Here is a 15,757-nt window from a genome sequence, read left to right on the forward strand (position 1 = left end):
GATGAGTCCAATCACATATTACCTGTTTCCTGAAGTGGTTTACTTAATAAAGGCTATTTCAGTGGCATCTGCAACCAGTACCAATGTGATAACGACTATCATATCAATCCTCTACGCTGTATGAAAGCATTGCTTTGGTTCACAATGGGGCAATCACAATTTCATACACATACAAGACCAATACTGAGGACTTAATCATTACACATGATGTGCAAAGAATTAATTCAAAGAACCCCAGGACAGAAATCCTTCTTTGAGCCATTTCCAGATTCATACCTTGAATTTTAATTGTGACTAAAATGTAATTTACAGCAAAGAGCTTTTTACCACAACTAGGTTTTTCTTAGACATTGCAAGAAGGGAGATAAAGGAACTTCAGTGATGCTTTTACATACAGATTCTTGAAGCCTACATCATTTGGTGATATTTAAACTATGTAAGTATGAGCAATATAAATGCTGGTCTTATTTGTAATGCAGGTACCGAGCTGTTAGAAGAAACCTGAACCTGGCAGTTGCCTCATCCCACCACAGAAGCAGTGGGATAAATCCCCTCTGGTTAGATCCTGTGCTGAGGAAGATCACAGTGTAAAAAGTACTGTTCTAGGAATAAGCTCTGCAAATGAAAAAAAACACAACAAGCCACAAATGTTTTTATATGTTTTAATACAGATCTCCAGGGGAAAAATAATAAAAGAGATTTCCAGATTCACAACATATTGCCATAAATGCCCTTTTGAAAACATTGCATAAGAGGATATTGTAATGGCTCTGGTTTGATTCGCTATTCACACCCTATGATTTTCCTTACAGACAGAGGGACACCTTCCCACTGCTGGTGCTCAGCCAGCTGCTGCGGCTGGCGCTTTGGGGCTCATCCTGCAAACAGCTCACATCCAGGCTCTAGCAGGTCTTTGATCAGTTACTAACGCTTACAACTGAGTAGAGACTTCTAAGGCAGAATAAAGTGACAAGAGCAGAGGCAGCAGATGGTAAAAATCCAACCAGCCATTGTAACACACGGTGGAGGACAGCTTGAGTTTGCATATTAGCTTCTTCGTTTGTCCTTTTCTAACAGATGATACTTCTATTGCATAGTAAATGAGCAACATTATTTGGTATTTTGTGTGTGATTAAAAGCTAAAAAAAAGCCTAAATCCTCTTTTATTCTTATTTCTTGTGGCAAGTTTTCACCAAACTGTTGCACTAATATTCTTGTAGTCACATACCAGGAAGTGCAAAAAGTAGAATCATAGAATCACACAATATCCTGTGTTGGGAGGCACCCATGGGGATCACTGCGTCAAACTCCTGACTCCACACAGGGGAACCTAAAAGTTAAACCTTATACCTATGAGCATTATCTGAATGCTTCTTGACTATGAACAGGCTTGGGGCCATGACCACTCCCTGGGGACCTTGTTCCAGTACAGGCCTCTGAGAATATGACCCAAAAGCTGTGCAAAGAGACCTTTTGTTGACAGCACTGTCATGGAGAGCACAAACCTTTGCTATGGTTGTGCAATCATGTTGCAAGGGCTTAAGAGGATAATAATTAGTTGTGTAGGAAAAGTAGGCCTGTGGGTCTGAGTTGAGGCCCCAGGCTCTGAACACGAGCCAGGGCGGTGGAGCTGCTTAAGTAGAAGACTTTGCTTTGAAGCTGGTGGAGGCACTACCCTGGGAACACCTGCGGTTGCTGGATCTGGTCCAGAAGGTTTGGCTCCAGCACCCATGGCCCATTAAGGTTTATGCAGTGTAATATATTACAAATAAAAAGCAGTTCTGTATAGGTCCTTTGTCCTGTTGGTGACAAGCAGATTCTTTCCACGGTTCCACCCATGCTGGCATCCTTTATAGGAAGAATGGCTTCCAGAGCATTCATTTATCACAAAAAAATGTTGCAGAAAGACCCTGTGATCCTCCAAAGCATCCTAAAAAGGTAGCTGGAACAGAACATGATCTGCCTTTCTTCATCTGCCTTTTCTTTAAGAGAATATTTTGTATGCAGATCAGCTTTATTATCACAGGTATACATCTAAAGCATCACTGCCCTGAATGTTATCCATGCATTGTAGTCTTCTACCCAGTTGCATGGAGCACACCTCACTCACCTCATAGGTATAGCCAAACTGAGAGGGGATATTCAAGGGCCTTCTTTTTAATAAAATAAAACTATGGGGCCGCTTCCCTCTGCCTGAAGCTATATTTTAAACAAGAAAATACCCTGACAAAAACATTCTGAAAAAGATAGGACAACAAATGACCTAGTAGAGTGCCTGGCTCTCTGGGCAGTAGTACTGCTGAGCAAGGAACTGTCTTCTCACCCTGTGCATCATAAATCCTGTCTTCAGTTCTTAAAGTGTTCACAAAAGAATATTTCAAAATAGAACATAATGTGAGTTCCTGCATAACTGTGCTTTAGGTTACAAACAAGGGCTTCGTCCAGCAGCAAGCCTCTTTTCTGAGGGGCAGTAGCTTTCTCTAGCATCACCATAAGTTACCGTAAGCTCCTACACTTCATGGACCATGCCTGATGCTGAAAAGAAAGTTTTATTACTGAAAATATTTTTCTGAATATTACTGAAATTATTTTTAAATGCCATCCCAAAATACTTACATGGCATGGTCCTAAAACACATATGGCTAGTACAAGCTGTATTTGCAAGCACAGAACAATTTGTGTGCTTTTGGGAGTGAAAGAATTTAGACCAGCACCTGTAAGGTCATAGCTGATCCTTCACGGATGATGTAGTCCTTACAGAGCAACAGGTCATAAACTGCTATGCATTTTTCCTCTGAAATTTAGGTCCCTTTAATGTCCTCAAAGTGTCTTTAATGCTCAGTGATATGGAAATCACGGGTAGGCAGACACGGAAACGTCACTGGCTCTGCTCATCTCGCAGAAACCCTGTGACACCTTTGGCTGAGGTGTGTTACAACGCAGACATTTTCAGTTTTTTATTTCTCCAACTAAGACACCAGCATGACAGTGCCAACACCTCCAGGACATTGGAGGATGTGACCTATGGAGCAGGACTGATGCTGTGTATCCTCTTGCAAGCCCCAAATGGCCGGGGAGCTGCCAGTCACCCTCCTCTGGCCTCTTGCGCTGCCCTGAAGCTTAGTACAGTCTTCTGTCTTAGTGGGGTTCAAAGGAGGGCCAAACTAAACCTCAATCCAAACAAACAAGCCCTGTGTGCCCCTACAAGCTTATCAGCATGGCTGAAGCTTTTCTTCAATTTGTCGTTCACTTGTTTGCATGTAGAAGTTTGCAGTCACTGAACAGGCCTGGCCCTGTGCATGACTCCCTGCACCAAGAGCTGGGTCGGCTGGTTGGGTAACGCACTGTACCCCCGCAGGCTCCCCCCGCTCAGCCAGGGCCTGCCAAGGATATTTTGGGAGTTAGCGAGGTGGAAGAGAATGTCCTCCTGGGCATGTGCTGTCCTGAAACTTTAGTCCGTTTGCACGAGTCATTTGAAACCTCTTCTTGGTCCCAGCTGAAAAGGTGCTAAATCCACGGCAGCTAAAGCAATACTGAAACCGTGGAAAGTTCAGGGGGTTTCCCTTCTCCTTCCCTCTCTTCAGCACTTGTAACTACCTGGTAATTAGTTGCCTTTCCAGCACCCAACACTGTACAAGGCTTGTGCTGTGTTCAGAGAGTATCAGCTTTCCAAAGTGCTGCAGATAACTCTTGGGTAAGATAAAAGTGAGAGGATAAAGACCTAGGATATTTTTACTAGGACTATTTTTATTTGCCGTATGAACATAATTCCTACCCCTGCCTTAGGCGAAGACAAATAAAACGGCAAAGATGACAGCTACCCTTACGCTTAGGCAGGCAGAGCGCTCCATCCTGCCAAGGCGTGGGTTTGCCTGCTCCGTCTCTAGCGGAGCTGCCTCTGTTGTAGTGCCACCAGTGTGGAAACACTGCTGCAAGAACATATTTTTGGCAGTCACTCAGAAACTCCTGCCAGCCCTCCGCAGAGCCTCGGAGACCTTTTACGCTGCGAACTTGCCTTTAATGGGAAAGTCCTTACAGAATATATGATTTCTGCATCACTCTGAGTTCAAATGTGCAGATAATCTGCAAATGAAAAAAAAAAAATCCACAACCAACAAATAAACCTGACAGCCCTGCAGAGTCCCACCTGGGACATACTACTGCTCTAAAAGCTGAGGAATTAAATCCAGCTTCCTTCCAAACTCACCCATATGATCAAATTCTCCTTGGACCAGGACAACAGAGAGTTTGTGGCTGCATGGCAATTGCAGAGACAACAAAGAGGGACACTTCTGTCCTACCTTCTCCTTTTTCATCACCTTAAACCTAATCTTACAAACACATAGTTTGTAAAATTGCAGCCAAGTAATCTACACAACACTCTCCGCCCCACCTTTTGCACTGTGCCCAGCCATCCCTACACACCTGATGGCAGCACTTAACCCCATTTTGGGAACTACAGAGTCAGAGGGGCTTAAAGGAGGATTTGGGGAACATCATCAACGACCTCCTGAGGAGGCTTCCTGCACCAGGACAGCAGTGGAGGTTGCCAAGGGACATGGTGTCCTGCCGAGACAGTATTGCTGTGCGGTTGCACCTTGGCATGTCTGCCTTGCTTGCTGAGGTATGGTGGGAAAAGGTCTGAGCTACCGGGAGTAAACTGGGACTTTCGCAACATGTTCTCTGTGTGCAGCAGAAGTCAGCCGGAACACAAAGCCCTCCAAATGCAGAGCAGAGGTGGCCACACAAGAAGATTGTGCAAAACGGCATAGCACTTTGAATTCACATTCTCACTTGAAAACAGTTCATTTCCAGGGTGGATAAGCCCAAAGATGGAAAAGACTGCTTAGGCGCAGAAACCTGAGTAGCAGAAATGCATCAGATAATGACAATACAGAAAGGTGTAGAACAGATTTCCATTTTCTCTCATGATGCAAGGAAAAATGGACAGTTGGAAAAAATAAAAACATGACACATGCAGACGCGATGTGAAATAAGGTTGTTTCTCATGATGAATAGTTCAGCTGTAGGACACCTGGCTAGTAGTTGTTACCAATGAAAAGCCCCATAGGAGCCAGTAAGGGCATGAATACTAACATGAGTGTTTGGAGGTGCAACAGTTTGAAATCAGTCAGAGTTTACCCTTATCCTTAAGTAATCAAGATTAGGACATTTCTTGCTCCTTCCTCTGCTGACTACTGTTAGGGAAAGGATATAAGACTGTGTGAGCCATGCGGCTACTCCAGCAAAACAGCTGGTGTGACATATACATGGATGTCACACTAAAAAATGGTGTGACTTGGTAATAGTTATAGCCTCGGTGACAGTGGCATTCTTCTTAAGTAGTTTCTCACCCACTTGTGTATTTTACTTCTCATATAAATTCATTAATAAGTTGAAAGTGAAAATCCAAAAAATGTTGAATCTAGTGAACAAACTACCCAGTAACTGGATGGGAGGTAGAGGCTCCCAGGAGTGTTTGTTCACTGCCCTTTAAAAACAGATAAATGTCTTAGATTACAAATATATTATGGCCTTAGGTATATGCTAATTCTCAGTTATAATTAGCCATGCACACTTTGTTTCCACAAAGGGACATACATGGGATATATATGAACTCTCTGTAAAAACAATCTACTCTGAGTATTAAGAAGTGAAATTTAAAAAATAATCACATAAGCAGAAATATCCAGCAGTCTGTGCACATTGCCAACTCGGCAAAGGACACATCAAGTATTAGATCTCACCCCAATACACGAGTTCCCTTGCAAGCACCAGCTCTTATCAGATCACAAAGTCTGGATGAATCCATTGGGCTGGCAGCGTGACATTAAGACCAGCAGGATGTGCAAGCTGCCGAGGCAAAAGGTCTCTGCAAACACAGCAAGCCAGCCGCAGTGTCGTGACACTCACTAAGGGATTGTGAGAGCCTGGGATATTATGAGGGTTTTCTGCCTAATTGCCGCAGTGAATAGATCTGCATGTTCATGAAAGGGAAATATCATAGAAAAACTTGAAGGTGGGAATTGTTAGTGGCATCAGAAAGGAGCAAATATCTGTAAAACGCAACCCTAAGATCTTCTGAATTACTTATTTTAAGGTTTTTGAGTCTGACAACACTGCAGTTTGTGCATTGCTATCAGTATTTCGGTTCAGAGTGATGAAGCACAGAAACGTGCCCTACTGTTCCTGTCCAGCCAGCCCTTGCTCAGCCGTGTGTGCTCCACACAGACACGAGATCTGCTTCACCACAGAGGTGTAAATAATTTACTTTTATCAGAAACAAGCTAACGTGGCAAAGCAAGCTGATATGCTCAGTGTACCCCGGACACCAAGCCTGGCTGCCTGGACACCTCCTGATGCTGCTGTGGCTCTGAGCAGGGCACTGCAGGGCTGGATCAGCCCAGGGGCTATAGGTACACCCATGTAAATGACCAGCGGTGCCTGGATATGGAGGAAAGGGAAGGTAGGAGAGCAGAGCCACCCCACAGAGCAACTTGCTGGTTTTTGTCAGCCCCTTCCCCATCACAAACCCCAAATTTCTGCTTTCATTCCTATCATTGTCTTGCTCTAAAAAATACACATCTCCTCAGCCTCACTGCTGAGGGCCAGATTTCCATGACTGTTAAGCATTCGTATTCCTAAATGAAATTAATGAGAGCCATGGATGCTCCAGATGTTGGGAAGTGCGATGTTAATCCCTCGATGCCCTAGGGCATGTCTGTAATAGAAAATCTGCCCTGCTTTATCTAGATCAGTTTTAAAATCTGAGATTTTAACAGTGAGATTTTTGCCACTTAAGAAGTTCAGACAAGGCTTCTTGTTCCCAAGTGTTCTTGCCATGTTTGTTATAGGGCACTTTGCAACGGATCCACAGTGTTTGCAGAGAGCTGGGAGGCCACGGGGCTCCTGTTCCCTCCCTTGGGTTGCAGACCTCCAGCCCTGATCCCCAGGCATCTCACTTCTGTTTCATCTCATCCCATGCTGCCTTCAAGCAGGTATCAGACCCTGGACCCACAGAGGTCCCTGCCAACCTTAATTATTCAGCATTTCTCCCTGAATATCTGAGCGGACTTCAGCTTTTGTTTCTCTAAAAGCCATAGAACCAAAGAGTGGGGGCATGTCCACAGTGAGCACATTGTTTTGTGAGGTTAAGGCAGTATAAATATAATTCCAAACTCGGGGGTGCAACTAGAGGACCAGACTGGGATAAACTGCATATACAGGAGATCAAACCCAGGCTCAACTTTTGCTCCCGGTACCCTGGAAACCTGTGAGCCTCTGGGCCAAAAGCTCCCAGGAGCTGTTGTTATTTAAGAGGACGGGTGAAAGAAACTCAAAGGTCATCTACAAATCAGGGCTACCACAGCACACAATCAGAGTGGTCCCTGACTCATAGGAGAGCATTACCCTGGAGGGCTCATGGAGGAGACAAGCAGATCCACGTGCAATGTGTGAGGAGGAGGCTTGAATCTGCAAATATAACAGAAAAAAACACACTGAGAAGAAGAAAAGCAGACGGGAAGGAAGAAGTCAAGAGTAATTAACTTGCACAAAGAAGAAATAAAACACATAAAACACGCTTAAAGCCTAGTAATTGTTTTATAAGCAGTTGCTGCAGTTAGCAAAGGGTCGCGGTTCAGCTGCAAAAGAAGGGAAGTGATCCACCTAGCATTTTTGTGAGCAATCTATGTTCTGCATTGCCAAAAAGTGTCTTTTTTTTAATGTGGAGAATCAAAGCTTTCCATAGAGTGACCATCCAGCTATTAATTGCTGACCTCCCCCTCCACCATGGCCAAAGAGAGGCCATTTCTTTCCCATTGACAATAATGCCCTTTCTGAGCATATTTTTACCTGAAACACAGATAGTAAGACAGTATTTAGACAGTTGGTTTCAAACATGATGATTCCAAATTGCACTGTACCATTGCTGTCCTTTCTGAAGCTCTCCTGTGCTCCCCCTCTTCCTCTTCTTTGCTGAGAAGCGCATCCTTTCAGCCAGCCTTGCTGTGGTAGGAACCAGCGGTCCTAGCAGAAGAGTCACATTTCAAATTAAATCTAAATTTCTGCTGTTGATGAGCAAAGACAGCCTGGAGAAGGCAGCCATTCCCACAGCGGGGCCATTCTCACCCTGGGCTATGGGCCTGGATGCAGTCTTTGCTCTAATACAGCTTCACCAGGAGCAAGTCAGGTCCCTTCCCAATGCTTCACTCTCCCCATCCATAAAACAAAGACATACAAGTAACACACCTCACTTTGAGATTTACAAATGAAAACGGTATTAAAGATAAATTGTTGCTCTTACTGTTTATTATTATACACACTTTCACATCTCATTTCTCACCCGCAACGTGAAACTTGTAACTGCATCTACCAAATTTGATTGTTTGCCATCCAAGTTGTGCTTTAGGCAGGAAAAGGTGCTTCCTTATCTTACAGCTGCCTCAAATTAATGTAGCAAGTGTCAACAGTTCTTCCAGGTATCTTTCTTGTTCTCAATGCATGCCTTATCATAAGAAGGTCTTGTTTCGTATTGTATTTTCCAAATCCAGGGAATTCAGTTCAAGTTCATGTCTATCTTTATTGTTTAATTGAAACATAGTCAATCCAGTTACTAATTCACCTAAGTGGAATAAATGTGATTCAAAGGAACGTGACATGGAAGAATCTAGTTCATTATTTAATCCAAGACCAGAAAAGCCCAGTAGAAAGACAGATCTTTAATATTTTCAGCTGCAGAATAAACAAAGGGCAAAATGATGAAAAAGAGGGTAGTGGAATTAACTGAAAGATGTCTATTGTGTTCCTGCATTCCAGGTGTAAAACAGAATAAAAAGCACTCCTTGCCTGATTTGTGGAATGTACTTGTAAAGATGTAAAGATGAAATATCAAAAAAGGCCACTGCTGAGTGATCACTCACCCTCTTAAATAAGGGGTAAGTGCTACGGTAAACTCTGGTGCCTCCTGTGAGGTCATTTCATTCCAGTAAAGGAATGAGTATCTTTCCAACAAGCAATGTTTTACTGGGAGTAAACGTCCTGCCAAGACTCTCAAACTCTGGTATGAACATGCAGTAACTCACCTCTTACCTTTAAAACAATCTTTTTTTAATCTCACTTTGGCTAATACACAATGCTAAACCACTAGTCTGGCTGTGTTTCAGGTCTTCTTTTCATAGGAAAATCAATATAGTGCTACACGGCATTAAAAAATCAGGTCTGAGATGACACAGCTTGTGACTATTATCAGGCTGGATGGTATGAACGTTTGTTTATCTGGGCCTTGCTGCTAAAACTCACCTTCTGCACATACAGAGATTGCAATTTTAATATGCTTAAATTGTATCCCCAGGGTATAATCATATTCTACACATTCAGTGGCAGCTTTGCAGCTGAGTTAGTCTGACAAGATTTGGCTTTATATTTCTTCAAACACAGCAAAGATAACAGCCTTCTCCTAGACTCAAGCACTGTTTTCAAAACCAGGCTTTGTTTCCATGCCTGAGACCTAACTACTGCCAATTTCAGAGTACACTTGTCACCTTAACCTTATCCCTGAGCTTCTTATCCCCAACAGCCATGCAAAACTCACAGAATTTAAATGCTATATTGGTGAAGACTATACATAAGAAAAGCCAGTAGACCAAGCAGCATTTTCATTTGAATGTCAGCTTAAAAATGAGTCTTTTTCTGCACATTCATTAATGTGAAACATAACAACTGCTGCATTAACCTGCAATTTCTCTAAGAATGGAAAAACAGAGCTGTGTGTTTTGATTTTTGTGAATAAAACCTCTGAACTCTCCTTCCTGGTAACAGCCAAGAGAGAAAAAACATCCCAGAAGAAAGCAAGCGTGAGATGGAGGGGTCACCTGTACCTTTGGAGACCATAACACTGTTAGAAACCCAAAGTTTTGATGATTCCTGCTTTTACCAGGGCTGGAAACATTGGTTCCAAGCTCAATAAACACTAGACAACAGCAGTTTTCATTAATTTTTCACTGAAGATCCTACTTGCACCCCCACTTCCCCCCCTGAGACAAGCCCTTCCCAAGTCTTTTCCTGCAGGTTGCTTCTCTTACTGAACAAGATCAAGAAATCCTGAATAATACAAAGATGAGCAGAAGAAATCACAGGTCATCAAGTCTAGCGAAGATTTATTCGTGCTTTGGACAGAGGCTTGGCTGGTTTTAACTGACTTCGCTATTTTGTCCGTATCTAACATTTTAAATATACTGCTCGTATTTCAGTACTTCTTAATTCCATCTGCTCATTGGTAAAGAAAAACACTGTGAGAAGAGAGGGAAGACTTTCCACTGTCACTTGGGGATTATACTTGAATATCGAGATTTCCCAGCAGGTAAATCACTGCCCTTTTGGCAAATTAAAAATAAACAGGCAGTGATACATAAGTGTTGCTTAGTCAATGTGGTTGCTTTGGAGGTATGCCGGGCAAAATGGGACTTCAGCTCCTGGGAACCTCTAGTGAAATATTAGCTTTGCTGCACATCTGCGAAGAGCCAAACATACTGTCGTTTATAGACTGTGAGAAACAAGGGCAAAGCTAGTAATCACAAGATAAGCTGTACTAACATTGCCCTCTATCAGAAATTTTTAGTAAAGATGAAATAATTACATTATTTATGAGTTTTGTTTTAGGCAGATTTTTTTGTTGTAGTTAGCATAAGAAACATGTAAACCTGTATAAACCACAAACACATACATAATTTTCTGTGCGTGAGGACGTGACAAGCCATTCAGTGGAAGTGCTGCACGAATCAGCCGTGCAGCTCGGTGCTCCTGCACCTGCTGAGCTCTCGCACCAGCTCTCGCCTTCCAAGTGCTGGCACATTTACAGCCACTGTAAAGATCAGGTTAAAGAACTGATTCAACTGAAAAATAATGGGAAGGGGTGAAAAAAAGGTTGTTTTTCATCCACATGAGTGCACTGTGTGGCCGCAGACTGCTGGTGCAGTGCTGGGCAGGAGGGGAGGTAACACAGGGCATGGACCAGCAGGCAAGGACACAGGAGGGAGGCGACGACTTTGACTTCATAAGCCAACTTTGATGTCAAATAGTTTCTTATAAAAGTGTGCCCTAAAATATTTGCTAATATAATTCTGTGATGGCAAAAATATTTGGCCAGGATTATAACCAAAGGATCTGAATGAGAGGAAACTGAGAACTTAAGATAATACAGTAAGTTATTCAAACTGGTTTCTTAAAAATAACTTTTAAAGGAAAAATCTCAAGAATATAGGAGTGAGATCAGGCTTTTGTTTTTTCCTGTCAAAAGCACTATAGTAGTAGCCTGTATTATCTCTAGCCAGCAACTTCTATGTTCAAAGGTAACATCTACAAAGGCACAAGGGATGTCCTGCTCAGTTAATGAGTGCTTGCAGAGCTGGGTGCCAAGTTATAACAGTTAGTACTTTACTGTCACTCGTATCTTCAGAAAATGTAAGTTGTCAATCCATTATTGCTATTACTGCTGTGATTATATATTGCTGCCATTTTTCAGAATATACAGACATTTAATTCATTTAAATAATATTCTATGATACTGAAATAGCCTAAACGGAATTTTAATCCAGTGAAGATTCACAGGGGTATTCAGGTGTTTAACACCAGTGAAGTGACATCTGGCATTGCTGGTGTCCACAGACCTTATTCCTGGCTGCTCCCACAGCTCCCAAAGCAGCCAGCCATTCTGCTGACAGTTCCTCTGGCTGTCTGCTGGACAAATTAGTAGCTGTCTGAAATACTGTGCACCCCACCAGTTCTGCTGGCATGGACAGCCCAGCCGAGTCCAGCCCTGGATGCAGGTGTTCTGGCCAAAGAGCACATCGCCTGATGAGCAAAGATGCAACCCCGGCCTTATTTGAGAGTGAGGCTAACACGAAGGCTGGTGCAGCAGTGTGGGCATGGAAGTGCCACACAGCTACAGCACCGAACTCGTCCCCAGGCATTGCTGACCATAGAATCATAGAATGGTTTGAGCTGGAAGGGACCTTCAAAGGTCTGTCCAAGTACAGCCTGCCCCACAGCTTTTTGGGCGTGCTGGTTGAAGTCTTTCTGTACCCGTCCTGATGCTGCCCACATTGTGTAGAATAATTAAATGCTCATATGCATAAATACATACAAATGGTGACTTCAACTTCAATTGAGGTGTTCCGGGGATTTTAAACATTTTTGGAAAATTCAAATTTATCATCTTCCTCAAGCCCTTAATCTGCAGCTGAAAGCCAAGGACGCAGTTTTTAAAACAGAGAAGCAGCCAGAGCAGAGACATTCTGACTCCTTCACAACGCTTGGCTGAAGAAAATATACCATTTCTGCTCCAGTTTGCAAACATCTTTTTTCAAAGACTTCCATTTCAATCTTAAGGTTTGTGTCTCCCAGGCAACATCAAGAAAGATTAAAATGCAATGTGCTTTCATAGGTATCTTTTATTAAAATGCTTTCCAAAAGCCACCTTCAGGAAAAATACAAGTAAATAACAAAATAATACAAGTTTATTTTCTCTCCACTTTCTTTGAATAACTTTGGGAAAACAATAATATTTTTCCTCTCATATTTCTATCAGCCAAACTGATGAAGGCTGGACAATGGGATCTTATACAACACTTTCCCTGTGTTACACAGAACATCATTACTTATTTTTCAGATATTTGAATGCTGTGCAACTTGCTACTAGGACATATGTATAGCAATTTTATTCTTTTCTATCTTTTGAACTACAGATATGCTCAAGCTTTAGAAAACTTAGCTTTCCATTTTTAGGGCTTTACCCCTGCAAATTGTAAAGAATCTTTGTTCTAGCACCTTTATCACCAGGATAAAAAGAAATCCCAATAACACATTAATAAAACTGTGACTAAAAGTCTGATCACGTTACAACTGATTATAATATTTCCATTGTCACCAGAAAGTCAGTTTGTCAGCTTTCATTTGTATAAAATCTGAAGAACAGAGCTTCAGAGAATGCCAGAAAGCGAGGCAAATCTATACCATCTCTGCCAACCTCTGTTCTGTATGTCATCTACTTGCCAAAGAAGAACACATAGCTCTGCAGAGATCACTGCAGTAAAGTTGGCTACACATCAAAACAAATAACTAGAAAGAAAATGGGTAGATAATCAGAATCCAAATAAAATCTGAATTTCCCTCAGAAATGCTTGGAGATGTCGAGAACGAAAATGAATGAAAAGCTAAAATCATTTCACCATGTTCATTTTAGAAACACTTGTCGCCACGAAGGAACATGGAATGGAAACCTCGACTCACTAGGCAAACGACATGGTTTTGGGGGGACAGAGCCCTTGGATAGCATCTGCCAGCAGCCTGCAAGTGGCTTGTTGTCTGCGGCTCCTGCACGGCCAGTGTGGGTTCCCCAGCCGGGACTCCTGGTGCTGCACACAAGGAAGCCCCGTGGGACTCTTCTCCAGCCCCAGGTACCGTCACCTTCATCACCAGAATCTACTAACAGCTGCGGCTACTTTCATAACCCACCTCCCGTGTCCTTATTTTCACTCTCTAAACCTAAAAGAGTGACTGCTTTCCACAGCAGGTAAAAGACCAGCCCTAAAGGCAGCGCAGCACCTGCCATCTCTTGCCCAACTCCTGGGTGAGCTTTCTCAATCCTAAATAGTTTTATCTGCAAATATCTTTGTGCACTCTGGTGCACGCTCAAGTCAGTCTGTTTAGCCTGTGCGTAAGAGTATTTCAGAACAAAAATGAGTCATTTAGATATTCAAAGCATAAAGCCTACGTGGAGAGCTGGTCCAGGGTCTTTTTTGACATGAATTTGGGTTGTAGAATGAGATTTCTATGCAATGATTTAAAGATATTTTATTTTTCAATAAAAGACAACAGAAAACAATCTAGGTCCAAAAGATCCATTACGTTTCCCCCCTCCCCAAATGAAATGTCAAAAAATACATTTCTCAGACCATTAAAAAAAGAAGTGTGTGCTACTTCTTTCAGGCTTCTGAGTCTTCATAAAAATATCCCTGTCAGGCCAGATGGAACAATGTTACAGGCAAGTAAGTTTATAAAAATATTAGTGAACATATCTGTTTAATCTACCATATACCCACTCATAATGTAGCAGCTCTGGTTTTAAATGTTATTCTTTACAGTATTCTCCATGAGACCATTTATAATTACTGCACACCTGGCTTGGGTTTTTAACCAACAACTCGCTTAAAGACCAGGTCGCAGCTCACCATTATTGTGAGTTTATTCTGAGGGTGCTAATATCCCAATTATTTCATCTTTGTTAATTGTTTTCCCCTCTTCTATTTTCTATTGAAGAGCTACAGATTGCCTACAGGGCTGCTTTGTACCTCATTGATCTTAGTTTACCAAATGGCAATGGACTTTAAGTGGCAGATCATATGTCCTTTTTCTCAGAATCCCCTCCTGCGGTTTTACAAGCATGTTGTCATCACGCAGGTTAGAAATGCTTGTTATTCTTCTGTTAAGTACTGATTTTATAGAATCATTTACTAACTACTCTGTTTATTTATAGAGGTTAATGCCAAGTTTCCGTCTGATAGCTTGCAGCTACGGATCACTCAAAAAAATCTTATCTTGTTCCAAAAATAACATAGACAAGGACTTGCATTTGGTAGTGAGTGCTGGCATATGGCATATATTGCCACATTTTGAAGAAATGGCTTGCAATAATAATGAGAAAATGTGTCTATTGTGAAGTTTTACAATAATTTCCACTGAAAATTGAGTGTTAATAATTCAGCCATTAAGAAATGATTCTTGGTGGAACTCGTAATGTGGGTATTTAAAAATAAGTTTGCCCACTTTTAATGTGGTTAAGTTTCTGTTTTAGTGAGTTATTTTAGAGTAAGCTTTTTTTTTTTTATATATATATATACTGATAGGAGCATTGTCTCCCTAACTAAATTGTACCAGTTTGAACATGTCGAGAGCATTATAAATGGCTGTGGGCAGTTCCGTAACAGGAGCGTTTTCAGAAGCCTCTTGTGGTTGAAGAACAACATAAATGGCTGAAGGAAAACTGAACTGCCATATTAGGGGTTGTTTCACAACATCCACACTTTGAACTCGACTAAGCAGAGTTTGGATGTGCTAGATCCACAAATACTTAAGGGGAAGAAGATCACTGGACTAGAGGAGTTGCTTCCAGAGACACAAAGACACGTCAAGTCACCTTTCGGTGCCTGTGTCCCCTCTGAGCTGCAGCTCCTCACCAGCCACCCACAGCTATAGGATGGCCCTAACTTGTGCCCACTTCAGAAAATAGAAGAAAAGTGGGAACAAATAGTTAGTTTCAGCAAAACCAGCAAAGCAGTTTTCTCTTTGTACACGGTTCCTGCTTTCTCCAGATGATATTGTAAATTAAAACCGTACACAGTTGCAAACAAGGAACTGACTTATCTAGTAACAGAGCAATTTACAGTCTGCTATTTTTCATTTAGCAATTACTGCATAAAGTAAGAAAAATGGGGGTTGGTGCCAAAATAAGACAACTGTTTCTGAGCCCACCTTTTCGCACCCTTCACCTGCTGGGAAGTTGTCTTTCCCAAATCCTTCCCTGCAGACCCACCGCAGTGGAGCACTTGAGGACACACACACCCCGATCGTTGTGCTCACAAACTACCACTGTGTTTTCCAAGACTGTGTTTTCCAAGAGCTGATCTGAGGAAGATCACCCAGCCGCAGCCAAAACACACACATTCAAACCTGACTATCGTCCTCAGCCCTAAGGGCAAAA

The sequence above is a fragment of the Columba livia genome, chromosome 2, assembly GCF_036013475.1.
Source record: "Columba livia isolate bColLiv1 breed racing homer chromosome 2, bColLiv1.pat.W.v2, whole genome shotgun sequence".
Lineage (NCBI taxonomy): Eukaryota > Metazoa > Chordata > Aves > Columbiformes > Columbidae > Columba > Columba livia.